Source organism: Brienomyrus brachyistius, chromosome 13 (genome assembly GCF_023856365.1).
Source record: "Brienomyrus brachyistius isolate T26 chromosome 13, BBRACH_0.4, whole genome shotgun sequence".
NCBI classification, from domain to species: Eukaryota; Metazoa; Chordata; class Actinopteri; order Osteoglossiformes; family Mormyridae; genus Brienomyrus; species Brienomyrus brachyistius.
Genome location: NC_064545.1, coordinates 22,863,494 through 22,884,249, shown reverse-complemented (window position 1 = coordinate 22,884,249; position 20,756 = coordinate 22,863,494). Strand labels below are relative to the sequence as shown.

At 45.7% G+C, this 20,756-nt stretch overlaps 1 long non-coding RNA gene across 1 annotated transcript in view; it reads left to right on the top strand.

The window, feature by feature from the left end:
* The first annotated feature begins 1,797 nt into the window (after nt 1-1,797).
* LOC125706300 (uncharacterized) overlaps nt 1,798-20,756 on the top strand; it is a 101,896-nt gene continuing 82,937 nt past the window's right edge. The window contains exon 1 of the long non-coding RNA XR_007381970.1: nt 1,798-1,959. This is a non-coding gene — a long non-coding RNA (uncharacterized LOC125706300). The remainder of the gene's footprint in view (nt 1,960-20,756) is intronic.

Genomic DNA, 20,756 nt, shown 5'->3' with positions numbered 1-20,756 from the left:
TTCACATTTAATCTCAGAGCTGACGCTGCTGTACCATGACATCTAGAGAACCTATTTCTTGGCAAGGACAGGGATGCATACCTAGTGACTGGCAGAGTAACCTAAAGAGGGCAGTATAGGGTCACAGTTCTGCTGAACTTGATGGTTCTGTGGCAAATCCATTGAACTTAACATTGATCAGACGGGCCCATGATGCACCACAGAGGCATCAGTCCTTACCACGTGCACTCTGGCAGCAAAGTTAGTGTGTTGCCATGACGATACTCATGATGTCACAATGGCAGAACAGCAACGTAGTACTTAGGACCCCCAATATAAAAATAACTCCCGATTACTTGCCCGTGAGGAGCTGAGGTTGTAGAGTATAGAGTCAGTTAGGGGTGGCCTATGAAATTCAGGGTATCACTTTCTGTGACCAAGCATAAACTCAGGCCCCTGCAAAGATGTAGCCAGTTGCCTCGGGGGAGTTTATGTTCAATTGAGTGAAAATAATGCTTGACTTGACTTTAGTTTAGGACAACAATAGATTTTGCAGTTCAATATTGATTTCTGAAAAGGCATTGACTGTAATGAGCGTGTGTGTTATTTGTTTTGGAGTAGCTTACGATGAGGAGTTCAGTGCCGGCTCCTAGCGCGCCCTGGCTTTGCTGTCTTTAAGTTAATTTATCTTCCGACTTTATTGTTTGGAACACCCACAAAGGTTTCTTTGGCCACTGGACCGTAAATCACAGCTGTGCCTTGGTTTAGCTTAAGAAACGGAAAGTAGCTGAAGTTAACTCTACGATCATTAGTGTTGTCGTCATTTTTGTTTAGTTCCCATTTGTTTAGATATGCTACCTAAGGGAACATCTGCAGTGGCCTTTTCTATTAATAACACCCTGTAATTGCTACAAAGGGCCGGATTGTGTGACCCTTCAGCTTTACAGCTGAGTGTGAATCTCACCTCATTATTTAAAACTGGCCGGCTACTGAACTGGATATGTACGACCTTAATAAATCACAGCGTGAACCGTGTCCACTGTCCCTGTAATGAATCACCTCACGAGGATACAAACTGATAATTACACTGTTAAAAGCTAAATAAATTAGGCCGCATAAAGGCGGAAGTTGCGGGGGTAAACAGTCGTAAAGAGAAACGCTGGCGCAGATGCTGCGGCTGTTCGTGTGGATTTGGGAAAGCAGAAGGTGCCTTTTGGGAACCTTGGTGACCTTAGATCAGGTTGTGGCGTGATGGTAACATCAGCCAAGGGATCGGGGGCAGATGGAGGTCAGCTAACTATTAAAAGGAACAGCTAAGGTTAAAAAAAAAGCAAAATAAATCTAAAAGCAGGGGAATAACCCCCCGATGGGCCGGCGATAGCACAGTAGCTATCTGTTAGTGCGTTTATCGTTTAAGTAAAGCCTCTCAGGGTTGTGTAATTATATAGGTCTGCCAGATGTTCAGGCCCCTAAAACAGGTCTTTAAATTCCTACACGGGTGTTTCTGTCAAAACATTACGTGAATAAATGGAAAGCAGTTTGCTGCAGGCAGGTGTAAGATTTGCCTCTGTGAGCAGATTCACTGGAATGAGAGAGTGAATAGGTAATGTAAATACAGGGGCGGGGCCATAAGGGCACTGGCCCCAGCTGAAAGTTGATTGGCCCCTGGAATCCACCCTCTCCTGTTACTCACCAACTCAAAACATATCATTGGTTAATAATAAGGCTGGGCCTTTTGTATGAACTATGACCCCAGTTATGCCGAATACCTTAAAAAAAACATCCCAGATTCACCCCGTGGGACTTTCGTGGGACAGCAATGAGCACAAAAGGACAGCGGTGTGTGTCTGAGGGAATGAGGACAGCAGGCTAACGTGGGCTGGCGAAGGGCCTTGGGCGAGCAAAGGCTCCATCGCCTGAGGTGACCCCACAACAGGACTCCCACACAGCGGGTACTCAATGGACACAGCAGCGGTTTGGGTGAGAATGATGAGTTTTATAAGCCAGAAACTCGCGCTCTGTTAAAAAGCATTCTACAGCCAACGATGGCCTCTTCTGCAGCATATACCCTTGAATAATACCCCCAATGGGTGCGACTCGCGCCGTGATGAATGTTTCCCTTGCTGGCCTGGAATTAATCCACGCTGCAGACAACATGGCTGGTTTATGTTTTGCCTTTAAGTGTGCTTGAAATTGAACTGAACAAATTAAGTTCTACAAGGCCTTTAATCTCCTGCCTTAGTTTATGATGTTAACTTGCGCAAGAAACATTTCCGCTTGTATTTGTGTGGGCAAGGCTGGTTCACAATATGGACAAATGTGTCTCTGATATCACAGTCAAGAAGATCTTTGTTGGCCAAGTACGATAAGCATGCCAGGGATCTGTCTGGGTGCGTGTGATCCAGTATAACATAAAACATGCAAGGAAATTCATGACAAAAATGTACACATGACATATTACACATTTTTTTTACAGTAAACCGTCTACTATACTACAGTGTTTTCTGCCTGTATTTGTCATATTGTCTCTCCTGGTAAAAAAGTGTGCAGTTACTATTTATTCATTTTATTGCTGCCTCATTGGCACAACCAAATTGCACTTTAAGACGGTTGGGTTTACTGTGCTGTTTGCATTCAGCGTCAGCTGTCCCGTCTTTTCTTGCACTGTCCTGCACAGATTGCACATTACGCACTCTGCATTGTTAGGTTGTGTGTTAGTCTTGTGTTAATTTATGTAGCACCTTGGTCCAAGTGAAACAGCGTTTCATTTTTAACCATGTACTGTACTAACTGTGTGTGGTTAAAAATGACGTTAAAGACCTACTTGACTGCTGACAGGCAGAAGCCGCATAGGATGTGAAATTAATGAATAATGAATATATGTAAACAGTGGCGATACCAGGAAGAGATGTAAAATCACGGCTAATTTGTCATCACGGGTGATGTTTCATAAATGTACAAAAGCCCCGGACAGTGCTGCTGCAGGTTAATGTGGACAAAACGTGCGTGTTAATTTCTCAGGCTTGTGCCGTGACTATGAGGGAAGGAGTTGAGTGGATATCGCCTCCCTGGGGGGCCTGTCGGCGACGGCTTCGCGTTGGCTGCCGAGAAGCGGCGGTGTTTGTCAGGAAGATTATGCTCCCGTGCATCTGTAGCGATTTGTCCGCCTGCTTAATGGAAATGCTTATTAAACATCACCTTAAGTTAAGGCGTTTCTCTTTGCCCTTGTGGAGGCAGGAAATGTGCTGCAGGAGATTAAATCCGGAATTGCACTTTTGACATTGAAATGCTAATGCTTCTTGCCCCGCAGCGGACTGCACCAATGGATGGAATAAGAACAAAAAAAGCTAAACCTTCCACAATGATCTCCCCCTGCCTTTTGCACCACAAATAAACATGTAAATGGAGTTTGGAGGTACAGAGTGAACCATCTGAGTGCTGGACTGGGGTTTATGGCCTTTTGTTGACACCATGGAACCTTCCGGCGTGTCGAGCCTACAGAGTGTTTGGTGGGGGCCGCTGGTACCAGCTTTGGCACTCGGGATTGGTACCACCATTTGGCAGGATGCACGCATGCAGTGGCAGTGTTTATCACCACGCACATCATGCGCTTGCACGGGTTAGTACATTAAATATTTAACAAACGCGTTCCTTATTTAGGAGCTGCTGAAGCAGCATGTTCTGCTAACCAGCTGGCTACCTACATTCTAAATCTACATGCCAGCTAACATTAGCGTTTTACGGATCAATTAAGTGCTGGTATCCCAACAGCGTCATGAAAAGAAATAACATCAATTCCAGGACGTCTCTAACAGAATATGTGCGATAAGCTGACAAGCTTCTTTACCACTAAAAATGAAACCTAGACGAAGATGCAGCAAACTTTACAAATACAGATGGGGCCCAAAAACAGCAAACCCTCCCCTGCAATTCTGGGTTTTTTTATTTAAGGTGTGTGTGTGGGGGTGGGTGAAACTAATCATTGGCCAACTGTATTTTTGAATCGGTGAGTGACAGGGGAGGGGGCATCCAGGGGCCAATCAGCTTTCAGCTGGGGCCAGTGCCCATGTGGCTCCGCCCCTCCCTGCGCCCTACTTGTGTGACAGGTGCACAGACAGGTGGCTCATGCAGGCTGTCACCGATAACCATGTGACTCCCAGCCTGCTGGTACCGCTTGTTTCACGGTCATGCACTCGAAATAGGCACTAAAAGACAGCACTCATTTCCGGGAGTAAAAGAATTTATCATCCTTTAACAAACTTGCGTTTTTTTTTTCCCTTTGTCATGCTGAATATGTACATAAATTATTGGATGTGTACGGGCGATTTGGTATCTCCGAAACGGCCGTGGGAATTTAATTATATAAAAGATTCAAGGTCAGAGAGTGTTTTCCTCATTCATCCTTCCCGCTCGCAGCGGCACGGGGCAGAGGTCTGCGTCAGAGTGAATGCTTCGGCTCTCCGACTCAGATAACATTAAAAAATGTGATATTTGTAGGAATAATCATAAAATCATATGTCTTCTGTCGGACAGAAGAAATTGCTTCGCCAGTATCAGATAATACGTCTTGAGACAATATGTCATTAAATCCAGCAGTGTTCTTTCCAGAAAGAAGTTTGTTTAAATGAATCAGTTCAATTTGGTACGAAGCCTATTAAAAAGACATTAGCTTTAGTTTGGTGGGCCTTCAACAGGCCAATGTGCTGTATGTCGGGAATGGATTTCAAATTATTTTTCATATTCTTGTTTATATCTTTGTAAATATGATTTATTAGCTTGGGGCTCCTCAGTTCCATAGTCTGAAGGTGCCTTTTGTACCAAAGTCCAGATCTACAAGGACTAGCGTTGAGATGTGCTGACAATCGATTACACACTGACAATTACACTTGCTTGGTAAAACTATTCCTCTGGAAATGTATCATTATTATATTTTGCATTTTAACTCAACAATTCTGTTTGATCCGTTCCATGAATTTCTAAATCTAAAGGCTCTCGTTAAACCCTACTGCCTGACGATCTTATTAACCTGATCTCCCGCTGTAATGCCATCATGTATAATTCAACAGCGGGTGCCATCTTAGTAAATATTGCAAAAAACCTATATTTCCCATGGCAAATAGAATATTTAACTGGTAAATTGATTTTTGGTGATTTCCCATAAGCAGCATAAAAATGTACCACATCAGTGGCACCGAAAAATGACTCGGCAGTTATGCGGCTGTGTGACTCTGGCCGTCTCCTGCTTAATGGTACAAAGGCAACGGATATGTCATCTGAGCAGTGACAGCAGTATGTCGTTATCATTTTGAAGAAACATCCCATTACTCTGCTGCCTGTTGTCATGGCAAACTGAGTATGTTTTTGGAAAAACAGTTGTCCGGAGGAATACCTTCAAGAAGAGAAGGGCCCGAGCGAATGAATGGAGTAACGTTAAATGTTAAAGTAATGCATCATCTTCTCCTTGTGGCAGTGGGAAGCTCTCCTGAAATGGCCGTTCATGCAGCCTGCTGTTTGGACAGACATCAGTCGTCTCCATGATGTGAGCTTTCAACGTTACTCTGTACCTCTGGTCCTCCTAAGGCCCCGACACACAGTCGGGTTAATGGGGGGGTTTTGGCAAAATATTTCCCAAGGAACCATTTCAATCAGCACCTTAAAAGTTGTGCCTCGGGCCTTTTATCTTTCATGAGGCCGCATGCTGATCTTTTGTTGTCCTTGAATCAGCTGCAATGTGACATTCAGGATCACTTTAGGCCAGTTGCACTGTCCTTGGGGGACGATGGCGCCTTTTATTTCAGAGCTGGGGAATTGAAGCCACTCTGGATAATTGCTGTCATCACCATGCTGCTGGAAACATAAAGAGAACTCAGAAGATGAGTATCGTACATTTTTTCCCCAGCAAGAGTTGAGATGGGATTTCTTTCCTTTGACTACAGCATAAAGAATTAAAGTTCGGCACATGGTATTTTCCCACTTCCTAATTTCCCACTGGGCTCAGTTGTCTGCGCTGGAAGAAAGCGTCTTTTCCTTCTGACATCCTATCAGACCAGTTGTGTTTATTTACACACAACAGATGACTCTGTTTAGAAGAGAGCCCCAGCCTGTGATTCTTTCCTTAGGCAACCTGCGGGCCCTTCACGGGTCCGTCGGGGCTGTCTGTGCCGTGCCTGACAAAAACTCCGGCGTGCGAAGTTTACTTTGTATGTATAAAACTTGAACTGAATCTGCCGTTTGACATGAATCATCAGCACTTCTTGAGAAATGCTCCGATTTGCCTTCAGAATGACCTTGCTGATTTGGGTCTCCGTCAGGACCCCATTGAGACATCCGCAGGCGCAGTTTGCTGAAATGACTCTCACTGTGTTATGCGCTTTCTTTAATGAGTAATAATTTCCCATGCAACAGATGGACATGAATACTAAAGCAGCACTGAGACTGATTCATTAGAATTTTAGCAGAAAATTATTTTGCCTTTTAAAATGAATATGCTATAAATGGGGAATTGAGAGAGGAAGGAGAGCAACATGATCTTTCACTCCTGACAGTTGAAGATGTGCAGGCAAACCCCTTCATCTTTCAGGTAGCGGCATAATGGCAGCAAATGGACAGTTATGCGGGTATGTGTCACCGGGCTGTTAGCACGATTGTTTGTTAGAGAGGATAATGTCGCTTTCTCCTGTGAGGTCAAGAGGATACCCGAGGTATTTGAAGGTGCCTTGGTCCGCACAGCGATTCAGGGTGGAGGTTAAAGCGACCAAAGCTTCTGCCCTCGGGATGCCCCTCTCCGCTGTTGCGTGACACGTAATCAAACCCAGCATTAAACATTGACAATGGGGGGGGGGGGGTCTCTGCTCTCATTTCATGGGACTAGAAGCTGCTCTCTGCTTGCTCTTTACTTCTCAGCACACCGGCCCGGATGCTCCAGACCCACACAGCATCACAGAGAGCTAACTTCAGTCACTAGTGGTCAAAATTGTGGAAACGCTTCCAGTTTTTAGAGACTTCATTCCAGTTACTCCAGTTACTTATCTAATCGTCCAGTGTATATTTGTAATAGTCTTTGATTGTTTATTAACATTACCACCAATTTTCATTTAGTAATTAATTAGTTAAATCAATAGGTTGATCAATTTAAAGCAGAATACCAAAAGTTCTAGGTGTTGCAACAATTTTACCCACTAGTGTAGTCAGAGGAAGTTAAAGTTTATCGGCCGTTTGTACAAGTACTGGAAAAGGTACGTTGGGAGGTGTTAGTTTTCACATACCCCATCATGCTCTCCTTTTGCGAGGGTCAGCTGTTCATCCAGCACCTCTGGAGCGTTTTTTAGGGGGTCGGGGACCTTGCCCAAGGGCCCAACAGAGATAAGGCTACTCTGCTGAGTATGGGATTTGAACCCATCCAGTCACAAGCACAGAGGCCTTACCTGCTGAGCTGCACACTGCAGCCGTTCCCCATAGCAGCCTTTAGGTTTGGTGGTTTGCTTGAGACCCTCTCGTGAGAACAAGTGAGTCGGCGAAGCTCCCATTGACCAGCACTGCCAGTATTCCAGTTTCAGAATTTCATTAGTCACAATACTCCATACAGCGTGCAGTGAAATGTGCTACTGCTGAGCTCCAAGGCTGGAAACAGAGGACATAAGGATAAAGAAATAAGATCTACATTAAACAAGAAACAATAAGAATGAAACCTAAATATCCGTGGTGTGCAATTCACGGTGCCCAGAGGAGGAGCCAGTGGTAGCCATTCATTATGGGCCGTTTATCGTGTATTTGCTGAACATTTCTAACCTTCGAATGGCTGTGTGTTTCTGCTTAAGCCAATGTGGAATATTACGACCGCATTGAAGCTGTACATTTCATTTATACATCAATATTTGAATTCGATTATACCGTAAAAAGGGAAGATATTTTTAGTTTAAATCCATAGGATTAATGCCTTCTACCGTGTAAACTGTGTAAGATCGTCCCGCTGTGCAGACCGTAAAAAATCTCCCTCAGCAAACCTCATTTGTGGCTCGTCTAGCTGGATGTGGAGAGACGCACAGGAATGCACGGGCGCACTGTGGATTTCATGTTGCTTTCTCCCGAAAGCTGCGGATGAAACGCAGAGTGAACAAACCCCCTCGGAGGAGTCACCTTCCCCTGCAGCATGACACGGCGGCTCCCGGCAGCGGCCAGATAAACAGCAGGTGCCGCTTAACGACTCGCTGCCGTTTAAACATGTCCGTATGGCGGGAAAGCCGAGCCTTAATGACTTTCTATATTTAGTGAATGTATTTTAATCCAAGGTGTAAAGACGGGCCTGTTTTAGGAGATGTATGGAGAAGCACACAGGGTGGGAATCGAACCCACAACCCTGCAGGTGAGATGCCTCTATGCTGCCCCCTTGTTGCCCAAATAGAACACTGTCACAGGAGGGAATGTGTTTGTTAGTTAATCCAGCTAGGTTGTTTCCAAAGCTTCTTTGTTTGTTGTTGTCCGTCTACATAATCAGTGCTCGCAAACCTGCCTCAGCCTGGTAGTGGACTGGATGAGATCCCATCATGCGCCAGGGTGCGAGTGTCCAGCAGACTGGTCTCTGCATTGATGGGTCGCGACCTGATGCTGCACCGCCTATATATATCCATGGTAGCTGTACTGGCACTCACTTCCCAACAGTGGCCCAGTTAGTTTGGCTCCAGCGTGGCATGACTTGGCAGCTAAGTGTGAAAGGTAATTGTGACGCTTATTAGAAGTGCCATGCAACGGAGACACCCTTCCATCGCCCCGTCAGCCGGAATGAAGGCCGGACCTCCGTGACATAGACAAATAGACAAGAGCCCAGTAATCACCGGTCAGCCATTACTCTGTCCTGGGAATCGGCTGCAGATCCCAGCGCTGGCTGGTCTGGGCTCGGCATGTGCCGCTTCATGCCCTCTGCTTCTGGGTACAGCAGCCTCATCAGACATGCAGATACTCACAGTCCAAACAGTCAGAACTTCATATATTCCTTTATTGCACATTCTGCTTCCACGTCAAATTCCTCCCTCACAAACTAGGTGGTCCCCTGTGCTTTTTAAGTCTTAATGTCCATATTTTAAAATGTCATGTTTATATTATGTTTATATGGTTCATATTTATATTCAGATTCTGATTCATTTGCACACTACGACAAACGAGAATGATATTTCAGCTCATTTTATGGCTCCATGCATCATATATCTCAAACTGACAATAAAAGATAGTTTCACTTTAGCTTTTGACTTTGATTATTCAGTGTGAGGGATCTGAAGGCTGGAAGGAACTTAAAGATGTTCGCCTAGGATCCGCTATCGCCCAGCAGCAGAATGACCTTCAGCTGACCCCCGCCACTCTTAATCATCTCTTCCCTAATTAAGAGGGTGTGTGTGTGTGGGGGGGGGGGGGGGGGTGGGGGCTCTGAAGCATCCATGGCCCTTGGTGTGAATCTCATTTCAGTGCTGTTTCCTTTTTATTTGGTGAATTACACACACACACACACACACTCATTCAATTTATTCTATATATCTATTATGTATCTATTGACCTGTCTCTTTACCTGTCTCTCTCTCTCTGTCTGCCTGTCTTTCTCTCTGTCTGTCTGTTTCTGTCTGTCTGTGTATCTATGATTAATAATCATGAGCACCGAGCTCATGATTTCACTGCTCCCTCTCCGCCTCATCTGAACACTGCACTGTGAGCCCCTCACCCAGATCTCGTGTAGCCCCCCAGTGGGAGTGGCTCGACACCCTCAAAGGGGGCACTGTTGAGTGCCGCATGTGTTGCTATTTTGCCACATTTTCTTTGCATTATTTTCAAATGTTTCATGGTGCGGTGAAGGAGCTGGTCGTTGTTAGATACCTGGTTCGCAAAACATGCTGAGGCAGCATATTCTAAATAAGGAAGACGTTTATTTAATATATAGTGTAGTGACTGTTTGTGGCCCATGCAAACGAGGAGTTTGAGTGGAGGTAAACACCGCCGCCTTCTGCAAGCACACACCGTTAGCATAAGGGGCTCGGCGTGCTCAGCTGTATCGGAGGGGGTGGTGATGTATGCACACGGTGGGCGGGACCCCCACGGCGACCCCCTTGTGCTCACACTCTGCCCCCCGCTTCCCGCGGTCGCCTTTGAAGTGCTGCCGCATGCGAAGCAGATTGAAGGCTTGTTAAGCCAATTTAGGCTGATGGGGCTGAGGGCTTTTTCCAGGGAATAATGAATGTTGATTCTGAGCTACAGTATCTCACAAATAGAGGCCACGCAGCTGCCATCTTTGCTTTCAATACCCCATTAGAGTGTTTTGGTGCTGTGATAGATAATAATTCCTGCAACACTGCTGAAGTTGGTAACGGTGATGTCTTCACTTCTTTATGCTTCGGATTATACTCTGGATCTGCCCTTAAGATTTGGCGGCTTGCGTATTCCAGACAGAAGAATGGAACACGCTTTGTTTTAAAATAGCATTTCTATAAGGTAGGAACGGGGGTATTGTTAGGCCTATAGTAGGGGGGCTTTAGCCCTCTTAAACCTGTTTTTTAGCCCCCCCGCAATAACTATACATGTACTGGTTTAATTCATGAATAACTTTCTGTATTATATATGTTTGCCATCGCCCCCCCTAGTAAAGACCCACCCCCAAAGAAATTCATCGCTAACTGTGTCCTTGGGTAGGAATCTATCCATAGGCTTGAAGCTTAAATAAAAACCTGTAAAAAAAAAAAACAAAAAAAACAAACGCTTAGTAAACCAAAAAGGGCTCAAGCTTACAGGCAAACAAACAGCGCCCTCAGCAGGTAACCATGATCATTGCACCTATTGGGTTTCCCAGGCTCTGTTTTATAATTGTGCAGCACATCATTCATTCTTGTGCCGCGGTAAACAGACTCCGGTATCTGGGGCAGCGTGAAGAACATTTTTTTTTTTTTTTTTTTTTTTTTTTTTTACACTTTTTACTTTGTACTAATTTGTACAGCTGGACGTTTGGTTAAATGGTAAGAGTCTCACTGGGATGTGGCTTCTAATAAATGGGGCTTTGTTGGGTTAGGGTTCTCTAATCACATGGTTGTTCCGGAGGCTTCTGCCTGTGGGCTGGGACATCGGATCATATACCTATATTTTATTTACTTAGCAGATGCGTTTGTCCAAAGTGACATACGTTGTTGAAGACCACGCTCAGCCAGTCCTGGGAACAGCTGGGCTTAAGGGCCGTGCTCCGGGGCCCCGTGGTAAAATCACTCTGCAGACCCTGGGATTTGAACCAGCAACCTTCCGATCACAGATACAGTGTCCTAGCCCACAGCACCACGCCCCTGCTGCTTCTCTTCACTACTCAGCTCTCTTCACTTAATTAATAAAGCTGTTAAGACACCTAAATAAGACATTGTTACAAATACACTGTACAGTGCAAAAGAGTCTGTTTTTCTACAGTCTTGTATTTCATTCATAAGTAAAACTACTTTTTGCCCAGAACATGTTCCAAGTGAGTTTGAATCGACGACTATCTTTTAGCCATATATTGAAGTTTGGGGGTTGGGGGGCTTTTCACTGGGGTTTTCTTTTCAGGACAAGCAGGGAATGGGTGAGACATGGGTTAATGCATCCAAATATGGACTTGTGGAGCTGCTTCTGATACTCAGATTCTAGCTGCTTTGATGGACAGCTGGCCGATCTGTGCTATACAGTAGGTCTCAAAATTACTCTGGGTGGTTTGACGGAAAGTAGGCGTTCCATTCTCATCGAATCACCGCCGTCCCCTTAATTTTGGAAGGGGCACACCTATGCACACTGACATGAGTGTCTCACCCTGCCTGTGTCAGCTTCCTCGGCCCTGACAGATTATCACACCTCATTTGAGGTCTTTTGCATCCCGTAAGGACGGCTCGTCTACCGGCGAATGTTCAGAACGCATCTGGTAACTGTCGCCTCATTAATTCTGAAATGCTTCCCTATACCAGGGAGTGTCGGGGGGTGTCAGGGGGACCTTCCTGTGATTGGAAGGTCACTGGTTCAAATCCCAGGCTTGGCAGGGAATTTCCCTGTTGGAATTTCGCTTAACCCCCCCCCCCCCCCACCCCCCCCCCCCAAATAAAATGTTCCAGTTCTAGAGGGCTGCCCATAAGCTACAGCAAACCCCTACCACGCATACCTAGAGGTTCAGAATTTTACTTGAATTACTCCAGATGACCAGCTGGGGGTGTAGGACACCTACCCCTACTTCTGAACCCATTAGAATTAAACTTCAGCAGACCCTCAGGGAATGTTTTTTTGCGGGGGGGGGGGGATTAAAGGTTTTATGGCTATAAGGTTCTCCGTTTTACAGGCCAACATCTGGCCGCAATGTTTTCTTTCTTGGTTTAGCCAAATCATCTACCCAGTTTTCTTTATTGAGAGATTCCTCTTGAATTCTTCACTCGATGGTGGATCATCAGCTGGGCTTCCGGAGTCCTGTTCTTGGCTTTGCTGTAGACACCTTCACTCTAAAATCCCAGACTCAACAAAATGGTAGCTGTTTTGCATCTCGTTTTAATTTTCATAAGCTGTGAAAGGGAACATCTATGCTGTCCTGTAAAGCTGCGACTGGCTCGCAGAAGTGGGCGTGGCAAAATCAGCAGCCTGTAAATATGGCCGTTGTCGTCGCGTGGTCCCTCTGACGGACACTATGCTTGTAGAGCCAGATGACTAATTAGCAAATGGTGGAGAGGACACATTACGCATTGGGCTCTGGCTTGGTCCATTTTGCTACTGACAATGCTGAGTCTGCCCACTTTCACCACGAGGAGGATCCTACGGCCAGCACTCTGCTCAGTGCCCTGGCTACCCATAGGGGGGCGCTAGAGAGCAAGCTTGAAAAGCCTGCTCAATATGAATTTTCTGGAATGCTTGTTGTGTAACAGATGAAAGGTTAATGAATATGTTAGCTGATCTAACGTGTCTCAGGGCTATAAGCATAAGGAGAGGCATCATGGGGGTCTGATTTGAGTAATTTTGTCCCTAGGTCCGGGAATTATGCGTGCTGGGTTTGCCTGGAGCGAGTTTTGTAGTGAATTATGTGACATTTGTTTTGTAGTCCAGTGGCATTTTTACTGGGGGATTGTTTGATTGCAGAATCCACTGTTTGGCCACCAAGGAGTCTAAGGACCTCCTATTTCGACCGTGAAGTACAGCAGCATCCAGCTTGCAGCCAGTTACTTAGCCTAATCAGCGTGAATCCCACAAAGGACTCGCACAGCACTGCTCGCTGACTCGTATGTGTGCACACAGTTTGTCTGTGAGCCACTCCTGTTGTGTGCTCCCTCCCAAAAGCATTTTATTAAATCTAATGAGCTCTTGGCAGTGGAGGTACATAAATATAGTATGGGTGGTGAAAAATGGATGGAAATACAGAAAAAGTCCAACACTGAGGAAAAACACCCCACAATGAGGTAGCCAGCCACACGAAAGCGACTTGTCCAAACGTCGCTCGCGTTACTGAGACGAAACCGAGCATGTCATTAAAAAATTTCACATGCATTTGTTGGAGAGGTTTGGGGCAACTTGGACTTGGTGTCTGTACCCTCATAAAACAAAAAAGGGGTTTTGTACTTGATTTTGTCAACCTACTGTAGGACCCTCAGAGATTTTTTTCCTCCTTACTCTGGAGTTATTGGTTCTCCTCCTCCATTGTCTTCTGGCTTTCATTCTTTCCCTTCTCCCTCTTTCATGCGCCATTTTGTATAAATGGTAGCAATGAATTGCCACACACTCTTGTCAAGTGCCTTGGGGTGACTGCGTTGTGAAAGGTGCTATATAAAATTAAATTGAATTGTAACAGCCAGACGAGCTCAGCATGCAAACAGATCGTAGGATCGCTTCCTCTTTCTTGTGGATCAGCAGTTCCTGGGGCTGCTCGCTGATTTATCAAGCCCTTCCTGAGAAAACAAAACTGCGTAATGCTGGATGATCCACTTTTCCACCTTTGATTCCCCTGATTAATGCAGGAATTACAGCCCCCTCCCCTGCAGTTTGCGTGCCTGCCGCTCAGCATGCCTGGGCAGCCACTTCCACTGTGTTCATCCCTTTGTGTGCTCCTCTGTAAGTGCTGCAGATGAACTGACAGACAAACAGAAGTAAACAAACAAACATGCTTTGCCTGGGACCTCCAGGGATCTGAGCGAGACCTACTGAAGAAAACTAGGAAACGCAGCTTGAGGGTCCCTCTGTCCACGTAGTGAGGCCACTACCCACTAATTCTTCTTTTTATGTCCTTAACTGCCTGTTGCTTATTTTACACAAGTGGCAAGCAGACGGCCGTGGCAGTTAAATGGTTAACTGCAGGCTATAATTACACATAGAGAACATGTGGAAAGGGCTGTCAAAGAAAATGTTTAAAGCCATTTCTCTGAGTAGTAAGTGGAATATTGGCTGAGACAAAAAGAATCGAACATTAGTATATATGCAAATGAACAGTAACACACACAAAAAAAGATTTTTTTATGTTCTACAAAAAGTTACTGATATCTTGTTGGATTGCTAAAAGAGCACCACTTCAGTTTCCAATTCTCTCCTCAGGGGCACCTCAGCCTTTACATGTATTTGTTAAATTTCACCACCAGCTCAGTTAAATAACGTGTCACGTCCTGCCCGCCACGTCCACTTGACCCCCCCCCCCCCCCCGTCTCCTCCCTGAGGTGGCCCTAACAAACCATGCCTGTTACTTTTTTGTCTTACCTCTCGTTCCTAACCCTCATGTCAATCACTCCCGGCTGCCTCTCGTTAACTCCTTCGTTAGTCTTGTATGTATGTGTTTCCCAGTCCTGTCATTAATGTCGCTTCTCCTGTCAGTTTGAGCCCAGTCCATTCTAGTCTCATCCCGTCCCTTGCTGTTCTAGCCCTCAGTCCCTTGCAGTCTTGTTAATTAACAGTCCCTGTTTGTTTATGTTCAATAAAACCCCTTTTTTTCACCAAACACCGGCCCTCAAGTTATTCGTCCTGCATGCCCTGATAGATGATATATTGATTAGCCACGCATGGTGTGCTAGTGGTCAAATCAACAAACACATGGATGCATTGGATGATTTGTGCAAATACTGGGGTGACTTTAGAAGCAGTTTTGAAATGGCTATGCTGACACACTTTAATCAACATCATAGTTTTACACCAAGATAAAGATAAAGACATTTCTTTTGCAGCCTTGCGGCAAGACTTTTGCTCAACACTGTGTATTGTTATAATTATCAAATTTAATATTACTGTCAATGACTTTTATTACTTCCCACTATCTTAGTGATTGGCCTAACTGCCTCATTAATTACCTGTATGTTTTCTTTTATATCCTTCAATAATTTTTCACAGACAGTATGGGACCTCGTGGAATAACATGACTCAGCATTCCTGTGTGAATCCCTGGGAGTATCCCCCTGTGTCCCACGCTCCTGGTGCTCCGCAGAAGGGACGGGGCCGGACCATTCTCAGGGTCATACAGGGGCCATGCTGTGCCTGCCTCCGGTTCTTGCCGGTTAGCCTATCCTCTGATTATTGTACTTATTTAACTGAATCACCCTGAGATTTTTCTATGCCATGGTTATTTCCATACTTAAGGGTAACTATATATAGGACTAGTGCATCGTCATCAGATTAATTGGTGCAGAGAGCCTTAATTCATGTAGTCTGTAATTTGACCAGACTCGGTCAGATAAAAATATGCCGAAGTGAACTGGTTTTATTCTTATCCTGCTCTGTCACTCTTAATACAGCTTTTTAAGATGGAAAAAACATACCCTGGCCTACATGGGCATTAATCCAACCCTCTTCCACAGAGTCATGGGGATGACCTTTAATGGGTCCATATGTGTCACGTAGCAATGTAATTGGTGTCAGAGGGGTCTGCATTTCATTATTGTCTTTTATGGAATGACACAGGATACAAAACACTAATTACTTGTTACACAAAAGAGCACAGCAGTTGTACAGCACATGGAAAGCATGACTCTACTGGTGTATTTCCCAGCTGCAAATACTTCATACCACACCTCAAACCATTACTATTAGCTTATTTCAAGTGGCAATTCACTTAATTAGCTTGTAAATAACCCAAATGATCAGTTACTTCCTAGGTGTTTGGGTTCATTGGTTTGATATTGAATGTTTCGCTTCCTCAATGTTTGGTTTCCTTAGTTTTTAAATAAATGTCTTACATCCAGGATGTTTGTTTCCTTTGGTTTGCTATTGAAAGTTTACTTCATCAGTGTTTGCTTCCTTTGGTTTGATACTGAATGTTTCACTTCCTCAGTGTTTGCTTCCTTTGGTTTGATACTGAATGTTTCACTTCCTGGGTGTTTGCTTCCTTTGGTTTGATATTGAATGTTTCACTTCCTGGTTGTTTGCTTCCTTTGGTTTGATATTGGATGTTTCACTTCCTGGTTGTTTGCTTCCTTTGGTTTGATATTGGATGTTTCACTTCCTGGTTGTTTGCTTCCTTTGGTTTGATATTGAATGTTTTACTTCCTGGTTGTTTGCTTCCTTTGGTTTGATATTGAATGTTTTACTTCCTGGTTGTTTGCTTCCTTTGGTTTGATATTGAATGTTTTACTTCCTGGTTGTTTGCTTCCTTTGGTTTGATATTGAATGTTTTACTTCCTGGTTGTTTGCTTCCTTTGGTTTGATATTGAATGTTTTACTTCCTGGTTGTTTGCTTCCTTTGGTTTGATATTGAATGTTTTACTTTGTGTTTTTCTACTTGTTGGTTTTCTACTTTGTTCATGTTCCAAAAACCCTTTCAAATCTGTTGAGCCTTACAGTTGCTGTCGAAATTATTTGCACACTTTGAATTGATCGGTGCAATCAGATAAGGGATGTTTGGCCCTTTAGTGTACTTTTATGTGCCCCGGAATATTCTAGGTAGAGATCAAGCAGCGTTTGGAGGTCTGGCTCTGTATAAACATTTTACATGTAGATTTTTGGTAATTAGGTTTGTGTGTCCTTGTTATCCTTATAAAGGCTGTTTACAAGCTGTTGTCACTAGGGACTTTTAATTAGGACACCTTTCCATTAAAGGGAATGCAGAGCAAACATAGCAGAACAAATTATTTAATTTGGCTCTAAATGAAATAACGGGAGGTGTGGTGAGGCCACGTACGCATGGAGCGGGACGAGCCCCACATTGTTGTCGTGGTAACCTGCTCTCCGCATCAGCAGGTGTTGGTGCTGATGGTGGCCGGCCTCCCTGGTGCTCGGACCACTTGGTACCGCTGGGTCAGGCCATTTTCGGGTTGCTGTTGCCGCTGGGTGGAAGCACTAATGATGGTTTGTGAGAGAAGAAGGTCCCGGGTGACCATGGAAAACACAAGTAACCGAACCAAATACAGCGGGCTGTCAGTGGTTCTTTGCCAGGGTGTTGAGGCTGTGCTTCAGGCCTGTGTGTCTGTTGGTTGTTCCTGGGTATATGCAGTCTGTATGCATGTGCTGTTTTTGTATGTGTGTGGTTGAGTGTGAATGCATCAGTGTGTGAGTGTGTGTGTGTGTGATTGTGTGTGTCTGTGGCTGTGTATGCGTGTGTGTGTCTGTGTCAGTGTCTGCACTCTCTCGATAGGCTGAGGCTGCTTTGTTCCTGTGCTCCCGGTTTCTTCCTCGGTTTCTCCCGCAGACATCAAAACACCAGGCTGCGGACCGCCACGAGTCACACAAAGCCGTCATCCTGGCAAGCCTGTCCAGGGCAAGCAGCTGGAAGAGGACGAATGCGTGGATGGATGGATAGATGTGTTTCCATATTTAATTGGCTTTATTTCCTGTCAAAGCGTGCACGAGTTGTGCGAGACTCATGCATTCCGCCGGTTGTGATTGCAGATTCGGCAGAGCGAGTGCTGTGTAAAATTAGTACAGAGTGGTGGATGTGACAATAAACACCCCCTGGGGGGGGGGGGGGGCACCATTGCTGAAGGCTGAACGCCGCACTGTTTACACCGTGTCCGGCTATTTGATTTGACAGCCGTGCCAGCTGTGCTCACAAAAATCGCCTGTGGGGGGGGGGGGGGGTGTCTGATACTTCCACATTGTATGCATATGTGGGTCACATGCTTATTTTTACAAGGCTGCTCTTGATCGTTGGATTTCTGTAAAAGGAGTAAATCCATAGAGGGCAGTCTTCCATGATGTACAGTACACCCGAGACAGGCTTGTGCCGCCCCATTCTGGAACGCTCAGCTATCCCATCTCAGGACGAGGACCCAGAGCAAGGCCGGCCCAACCCTATCCAGGGCCCTAAGCAAAATTTGACTAACCTAGTTGTCATTTTTCTTCTCCCATTCTTACGGGGTGATCAGATTAGGGAGCCCCCTGGTGGCCACTGGACCCTAAGCAGCATAGTTCGCTTATGGCCTCACAGTATCTAGGTCAGCGCTTCCAAACCCTGCGCTTGGGGACCCAGAGACGGTCCATGTTTTTATTCCCTCCCAGTTCTCTGCCAGACAGTCCACATTTTTACGAAAAATGCGTTAGCAAAAAACATGGACTGTCTGCAGGCCCCTGTGGACTGGATTGGGAATCAGTGATCCAGAGCTTAGAAACCAGCATCATAGGCAGCCCAGTGAGTGTGTTCCCACAACTAGCTGGCATCAAAGACAGGTGCAGAGTGTCCCTTAAGTGTAATAATGTTGCATTATCAGAATTAGTATTAAAGTGCAATGTAAATCAGTGCTTGTTGAGTAGTTCTGTGTCAGGCATCGATTAATGCTGCACGTTAACACTAATAATACTACAGGTTTACTCTCTTTACAGTATACTCCGCCAATTGTGATGTTTTCTCAGGGGTGGCTTGTGAACTGACCTATTCGCAGAGTTTGGATTATAGCCTGAAGTTTTTTACGCCTGTTAAAGGTGTGAGTCCTGTAATATATATGCTTTGCCTGGGGTAAGGAATACGATTGAGCCACCCTGGACAATGAGGCATGCGCAGTGTTTACGGCCAGTCTGTGCCCGTCTGGTATCGATCGCATTTTAGACGATGCAGGATTGTATTTGTATTTGTGCAGGTGGGCCAGTCAAGCCTCTGATGGGGAGGAGCTTTACTCATGTCGGCACTGATGTCTATTAAAAAAGAACGAAGAAGCTGACGTGTAAGAGCTGAGCTAAGGAGTCGGCACTTACAGCATGCCGTAAAAGTCAGCGAGCTGTCGGGTCGCGAACCCCTCACGCGCTGGATGCAGCTGGGGCCACGTTAACCATTCGGGAATGCAGTCACGCACCCTGGTGTCACCACCCAAATGACCACGCGCTATGATAAGAATCCCATTAACACGAAATGGCAGGCATGCTTACATACACGGGAAATGCATGTAAGGCAGATACCAGCTCCAGCGTTCTGACCCTGCACAACATGGAGAAGGATGTGTTCCAGAAAGTTCCCTTTAGAAAGTGACACAACTGGAGGACAGATGGCTGATGTAAGGAGACCCCTCTCTGGGAACAGTGACAGTGTGAGTACTCGCCTTTTAGGGACCGGGTAGGTGATGGGTGACACCCGGAGTGGGAGGGATATGGTGGGGGAGCTGTTGCGCATGGGTGTCAAGTGACAGGATGTGTTCATGCACACACACACACACACACACACACACACACACACACACACATTTGTATTCATAACTTTGTGTGGACCATCCATTCATCTCTATGGGCATACCCCTTATCCCAGTCCTCGGGGAACCACATTTTTGCTCCCTCCCAGCCAATCAGGAACACCGAATATCTGGTACAGGTGCATTGGGAGCTGAGAGGAAGCACAAACTTGGACTGTCCGGGGTTTCCCGAGGACTGGGCTGGGAAACGCTGACTTATCCTAAATATGACAACCTTGACGATAAAGTAACCAAACAAAATGCAAGACCAAAAGAATTAACCCTACAACGTCAAAATAGCTGGTTTTTCACACATTGTGGGGACATTTGGTACACACATAACATAACCTAAACACACACACACACACCTGTACACAAATGCCTGTGCCAGTGACTTGATTTCAGTCAGAATCTCTCCGGTTCAGTGACCATGCTAATTAATATTGATTTTCAATTTGCTGGAGACTCAGGAATGGGGGCATTAATCAGAAGATGTCAAACGAGGGAATATTTCCTGGGCGGTGGCTGGCGATTGCATCTCTGCCTCGACCTGTGGACTGGGCCCGGTCGGGTCGCTGTGCTTCTCTGCTGACCTTCGACCTCTGCATGTCTTTGAATCCGTGAATGCTGCCACGTGCAAAGCGATGATCACTCCGAAACACTGTCCTGGATAAACACATAGACTGGCCGTGTGAGTGCGCACGGCACCTTGTGTAAATGGTGAACGCGAGTCCCCCTTTCTGCCTCTGTGTGTGGGGACTTTCAGGAGTCACAGCTGCTGCCCCCATCTGTGTCCCCCCCCCGGTGTTCCCAGGTGTGCCCGAACGGAAACGCGTTGCGGTGAATTTCACATCTGCTCGGGTTCGAGCCAGTGGCCTGACGGGCAAGAAAACTCTCCCACACACTAGGGTATCCTGGGAAATTATACCTTTTGGTTCACGGTTCTGTTTATTCGAGCAGGAAGCTTTGCTCGGTTCCCCAGAAGTGAGAAAACACGTATTTATATTCTTCTGGTTCTTGGGGGAAGAGAGAGCGGCTTTACTCAACCTGGGCTCCAAGGCCTGACTAAATGTGTATCTCACCGCCTTGACTCGTCTTCCTCTCGCACGCTGTCCACATGATGTTTATTTTTAAGGTTTAATAGCAGCTGTAGTGATTAACTGCTGACAGGGGCTGTTGGGGGCATCCCCGGAC